Raw genomic sequence first — 6,663 nt, 5'->3', positions numbered from 1 at the left:
ATATAGTTATATAAAATATAATGAAATACCATATATACAGAAGTACACGCATAGTATACTTGTGTAGTTCAATGAATTTCTATAAACAACGCTTTCATGTAGCCATCACCCAAATGAAGAGACAGGAAATCATCAGCATCCTAGAAGCCTCCCTCTGGTCCTCTTCCCCACAGTCACTACTCCTCCAAAAGTAATCACTCTCTTGATCTCTAATGTAGATTATTCTGCCTGTTTTTGTTCTTCATATAAATGTAATCACATAAGTGTGTTCATTTTATTTGTGAAATTCACCTATGTTGTTGAGTATTAGTTTGTGCATTATCACTGTTGCATGGTAATCCCTTCCACTATTTACTTATCCCATCTACTGCTATTCTCTTAAATCCTCTTCCTCCATAGTCTTTTTTTCTTTTCTTTTCTTCTTTTTGGGATCCTGGTGATTGAATCTAGGGCCTTTGTACTGAGCTACCTCCTTGGCTTTTTTTTTTAATGATTGGAGATAAAGTCTCACTATGTAGTCTAGGCTGGCCTTTAACTCACTATATTGCCCAGGCTGAGCTTGAATTCATCACTCACCTACCTCAGATTCCTGAGTGCTAGGATTACAGGTATGCAGCTTCCCAGGGTTTTTTTGTTTTGTTTTGTTTTGTTTTGTTTTGTTTTTATCTTTTTGAGACAAGTCTCACTATGCAGTTCAGGCTGGCCTTGAGCTCACTTTGTAGCCCAGGCTGGTCTCTAACACAACAATCCTCCTGCTTCAGCCTCCCCAGTGCTGGGATTACAAGTGTGTACCACCACACTCACCTTCCCAGGTTTTTTTTATTCTTTATTTTGACATGGGGTCTCGCTAAGTTGCCAAGTTGTCGGGCTGAACTCAAACTTGTGATCCTCCTGCTTTAGCTGCCTAAGTAGCTGAGATTACAAGCATTTGCCAGTGTGCCCAACTCTACATTTTTTAATGGTAAAAAAGTACACTCAGCGTTAGCCAGCTGGACTCAGTTTAGACGAACCCAATTTAGTTGGCAAGATCCAAAGGATCATAATCAAGTTCCAGTGGAATCTTCTTCTGTACAGGGTATTGACCTCGGCTACATCACAGAGCTTCTTCATAGCCTGTTTGATCTGGTGCTTGTTGGCCTGACATCCATAATGAACAATGATATGGTAGACACAGCGGTCAGGTGAAACTTGGTGAGGGCAGCATGGTCACTTTAGTTCTTCCTACAAGTGCTCTTCAAGGACATTTGGTGTGGTTTTGGCTTTTTTGTTTGCTTGGGTTTTTTTGTTTGTTTGTTTGTCTTGCAGTTTGGGGTTCTAGCCCAGAGCCCTGTAAATGTGAGGAACAGCTCCAACAATTAGCTACATGTCCAGTCTTCAGGGACCTTTGCGCTGCCTCTGGAGCCATACAGTGTCTTGGGCCACCAGAGTGTGGGTGACATGCAAGTTATTCTCCTTGGCCCTGTGGATGCCTTTCAGCCCTGCCTCCCTGGCCTTCAAAGCCATAGCACTGGCTTCAGCTTAAGAAAGGAAGGTGTTTCCTTTTCCTCTTTTCCCTATCTTGGTGGTATATACTGAGAGAGTATTTTTTTTTATTTTTATTTTATTGGTACATGCTTATGGTACATTATGATTACACTCATCATGGGGAGTTGGTACCTGTACAGATATTTCCCAATTCCTATTTCAACCCTTTCCCCTCCCTCCCCCTCCCTGCACCACTTGGTCCCCTGCCCATATATGTACAATACATGATGGTCACATTCCTCTTGGGGACTTGGTGCATGTACACAACACTTCTCAAACCCCACAACCACCATTTTTTATTAATCTCCTTTCCCTTCCCTCCCTCCCTGCTCCATCTATCTTATTTCCATTCCCATATTCCAAAGATTCATTTTGCTATTAACTACTGGTTTTATTTTGCACTTTACTGCTACATTTGTCTTCTTGTATAAGAGAAACTATGTAATATTGAAGCTTGTGTGCCTGATTTACTTCACTTGCCATATGGTCTCAAGGTGCATCCATTTCCCTACAAATGACTCAGGTTTATCCTTCTTTATGGCAGAATAGTACTCCATTGTGTACAAATACTACATTTTCCTTGTTTGTTCATTTGTTGGTGGGCATTTAGGCTGTTGTCAAGATTTAGCTATTACGAGTTGTGCTGCTATAAGCATGGTTATGCGTGTATCACTGTAATATGATGTCTTTAACTCTTTTAAGAAGACAGCTTGTAGAGGAATAGGTGGGTTAAATGCAATTTCTATTTTTAGCTTTTTGAGGAATCTTCATACTGATTTACATAGTGTTTTTACCAGCTTACTTTCTCACCAACAATCCCGAAGTATTCATCTTTCCCTGCAGCCCCTCTAGCACTTGTTATTATTTCATTTCAACATAGCCATCCTTTCTCGAATAAGATGAAATCTCAGTGTTGTTTTAATTTGTACTTTTTGAATGGCCATTGATGTAGAACAATTTTTTTGCTTTTTTTGGAAATTTTCCATTTTTAATATTTGGTTAAACAAAATACATCTCTGTAAACAAAGCCAGCACAAGGTCAACAACAATAGCAAGGGAACTAAAGCAAGAAAAACAAAGCCTGGGGTTGCCCCTTCCTGGACATCAGGATCAGGCCTGCTCCCTTTAAAGGAGCGAGGCTTTTTGTGCTTGGGCATCAGCATGGGTCCTGTTCCTAAGCACCAGAATCAGATATGAACAGAGAAACCAGCCCTGAAATGTTGAAGCATCTTTGCATATTCCATTGGCTCATGCACTCCACGTGCATGGGACTCCTCTGAAGTGCCGTTTTCACAGGCCCAACCAGTGTGTGGAGAGGAGTTTCCTCCTCCTAACAAATGGCTTACCATCACTGACCATGCCAATGGACCATGGTTCAGCTTGTAACAACCAGCACGGTTTGCTGGAACTTCCTGGCTGGTGCGGTTGTAATGTCCTTGTGCAAGGGTAGAGAGCTCCCTGTGATGCCAAGCCAGTCTGGTATAGAAAATGGTGCAGAAGAGATCACAGCCAGTTGCTGAGAGGATCTAATGCAGTCCCTGCTTGGGGCCTCTTGTTACCTGGCATAGAAAATGGCCTGTTGAAGATACATGTGCAGAAAAAGTGCTGGTGTAAACATGCACTCCAGTCACAGTGGGGAGCAAACCTCGGTTTCCCCCTTGAAGCTTGCTGAGGATTGACATGCAAATCCCAGCTGGCTCTGCTGCTGGAGAGGAGTCTGGCCAGCGGGGCAGCCTTCATTCCTGCTGAGACCATGGATCTGAAGGCCTGGCCGGGTCACCCCTGCCCACCCCTTGTCCTGAGACAACCACAGCCACTTTGGTGACACGTGTGGTATAACTTACTTCCTCTCTTTTGTTTTCCAAAGTTACAGGAGAAATGTGGTCTGCAACTATTTCAAGAGGTAGGGGGTGGACAGTCTGGTGATTTGTAAAGGAGACTACATGGAGATAACAAACCAGGCCCTGTAACAGTGCATGTAACCACCCAACTTGAGGGCTCTGCTTCTTGTCACCATAGTGACTCAGCCTTGGAGCCCAGGACTTCTGCCAATTCTATCTGCTCTTAAACTCTGAGAAGCAGATCTTCACATTATATCTTCCCTCACCTGCTTCTGTCCCAAGCTAGTAGAATCTGCTATCAAGGGTAGACATTTTTTTCTGATTTTGCGAGAGTGGGCAAAGTATGAAAACTGCCCACTTTCCTTTACATTTGTCCCAGAGCCTCCAAAATCAATGTAGTGAAATGGTAGGGACAAAACTGGAGTGAAGAAATGCCACCCCACGTCTGTCCTGGTCTGGCTTAAGCTACATCCTCTTAGCTACGTATTTCACCCTTGTCTTGCTAGAAGATTGTGGGATTTAGCTACCTGGCTTGGAATATTAGAGGACTTTACATTATAAAGCTCAAGGCTGGCCATAAACCTCCTGTAAAAGCAGGGTGGGGTGGCAGTAAGGGATGCAGATGGCCCGGCACATGGTACTGCTGCTGGGGTCTGGGAGACGATTTCCTGAGAGACACTTATGCTCTGTGTCCTTGGAGGCATTCGCTGGGTTTTGCAAGTACTGTGTCTTTAGACTCACTGGTGTCATAGCAGAAAAGAGTGGGGACAGCCTCTCTGGGGAGCCTGGAGTAGCAGCGGTGACTCCAGCAGAACCTGTGTCAGGTCTTCAGAGAGAGGGGCAAACAGCTGGGACCCACCGTGCCTTCTCTGATGGTAGCAAGGCTCCTGACACCGGCCCTCGGGCCTGGGCCCCTCCCTTCCTTCCCCAGGCATAGACAGAAGGTGGTTCTTGAGACAGTCCACACACCTGTCCTACTGCACTGGCAGATTGTAAGGGGAAACCTGATGAGTGTTTGGGAAAGTGGCCAGGGCAGGCCCACGGGAGAGGCCACAGCACATGGCAGAGGCCTGGAGGGTGGGGCAAGGGGCAGCTGGGGCAGAACTGTGTCACACATCAGCCCTCCAGCTTTGATGGACTCCCACCTCTTCTGGTACGACCAGCAGGAGTTCACAGTTCTTTCCTCGCAAGTGATGTTTTAGAAAATTCCTGAGCTCGCTCTCCCCTCCAATACACTCGGGCATCTTGAGTTTGGAGTCGAGGCTGTAGTAGGCTCCCCCTACCTCTCGGACGCAGATCCATTGCTGCCTTTTGAGCTTGCGTGGTCACCAGCACAGGCTGGAGGCAGATTCATGATGAATCCCATGACATTAGTGAGAACAATGACACCAACATCCCTGCGCTTGTCCAACCAAACAGCTTCATAGCCTTTGGTCTGAAGTGCGGCCATAATGACATTCACACTGTAGTCCCCATTTCCCAGAATGCTCTTTTTTTTTTTTTTTTTTTTTTTTTGTGGTTTTTCTCCGGTACCGGGAACCGAACTCACGACCTTGCGCTTGCCAGGCAGGCGCTTTGCCGCTGAGCTAAATCCCCAGCCCCCAGAATGCTCTTCTTGTATGGTGTCACCATGGTAATTGGAGACCTCTGGAAAATCTCTTGGAGTGTTTCTATATGAAGGCGTTGCTGTCCTAGAAGACGTTATTGAGGGCATGGAGGGCACAAAGTTCTGGCACTGTTTTTCATGGTAGATTTGTCGGGGTGCTGCCTGGGGCAGCTCCAAGGATTCAGATTTGGTCTTGTCTCCTTTCCATGGCCCACAACTCATGTTTTTTGTTTTAGGTACCAGAGAGGACTGAAAACACCCCACTCTTCCCTCCTGAGGAAGACGGGAGCTTCTCAGTCTTTTCAGGATTCCTGAGGTCCACCTTATTCTCTGGTGTCTATGACTTATGTCTTGTCACTGGGAGAAAAGGCTGGAATCAAAAAGGAAAAAGAAAAATCTAACTCTTCTCTCTTCTCAATAGAAAAATAACTTTTGGACTAGTTTATATCACCACCACAATCAAAGTGCACGGTTTTTTAAAAATCATATAAAATATAAGACCTTGTTGCTCTTTCCTCACCCTCCTCCACAAAGACAAGATTTCCTTGCTGTGTCTTCTCTGCAAATGCCAACCAGGCCTCACTGCAGGAGGACCCATCGGAATAGGTCACATCGCTCCTTTTCTTCCATTTCTTTCCAGGCACGACGCCACCAAATCAAGAAACAAGGCCTAGGAGGTGGTGGATAAAACGCATTGCTCAAGCAGCTAGAGGCAGCCAGCCAGTGCGGGGTCCGAGGCGCGCCGGGCCTCTGGGGCAGCCGTCCATCCCCTCGGGCGTGGCGGGCACGGCTCCTCGCGAAGCTGGACTCTGGTCCCCTCGCCGCTGCCCTGCGGAGAAGGTAACTGGTCAACCCTGGCCGGCCGCCGCCAGCCCTGGGCACTCCCGGGACTGGGTGCGATGGGCCAGGCACCTGCCCGCGGGAGGGTCCCACGCTGCGCCAGTTTTTTTGCATTTATTGGCCATTTTTACTTGCTCATCTGTGAAATGTCAATTTATTTAGATGCCCATTTTGGGACTAGGCTATAAATTTTTTTTTGGGGGGGTCTAATTTTTTTGAATTCTTCATCTATTCTAGATATTAGTTCTTTGATGAGTAGCAGGCAAAAAAAATTTTTTTTTCCATTCTGTGGTTGTCTCTTCATTCTGCTGGTGTTTTCCTTTGCTGTGCAGAAGATTTTTAATTTAAGATTTTTAATGATCTCACTTGTTGGCTCTTGGTATTATTTCTTGTGCAACCGGGGTTCTGTTCAGAAAGTCGTTGCCTATGTCTATGTTTTCAAGAATTTTGCTTATTTTATCTTCCAGCAGATTAAGTGTGTCTGTTTTACTATTTAGATCTTTGATCCATTTGATTTTAGTTTAGTGTATGTTAAGGGATGTGGGTCTGGATACAATCTTCTTTTTCTTTTGGTACTGGGAATCAAACTCAGGAACTTGCACTTATGCCACTGAGCTATATCCCTGCCCGCTAGATACAATCTTTAGCATGTAGATAGCCAGTTTTCCCATCACTATTTATTAAGGGTCGATCTTTCCTCACCAAAAGTAGTTAGCCCCTTTGTCAAATATAAGGTAGCCATGGGTGTGCCTGTGCCTGGATTTGTTTCTGTGTTCTCTATCCTGTTCCATTGATCCACTAGTCTGTTTTGTTGTCAATACCATGCTGTATTTATGACTGTAGATTTGTAGT

General features: G+C 45.3%; 1 pseudogene; it reads right to left on the bottom strand.

The window, feature by feature from the left end:
• Positions 1–4,474: 4,474 nt before the first annotated feature.
• LOC102011867 lies at positions 4,475–5,193 on the bottom strand (annotated as a pseudogene).
• Positions 5,194–6,663: the final 1,470 nt, after the last annotated feature.

This window comes from Chinchilla lanigera, unplaced genomic scaffold (genome assembly GCF_000276665.1).
Source record: "Chinchilla lanigera isolate Chin_1 unplaced genomic scaffold, ChiLan1.0 scaffold00016, whole genome shotgun sequence".
NCBI classification, from domain to species: Eukaryota; Metazoa; Chordata; class Mammalia; order Rodentia; family Chinchillidae; genus Chinchilla; species Chinchilla lanigera.
This window is presented reverse-complemented; position numbering and strand designations above follow the sequence as displayed.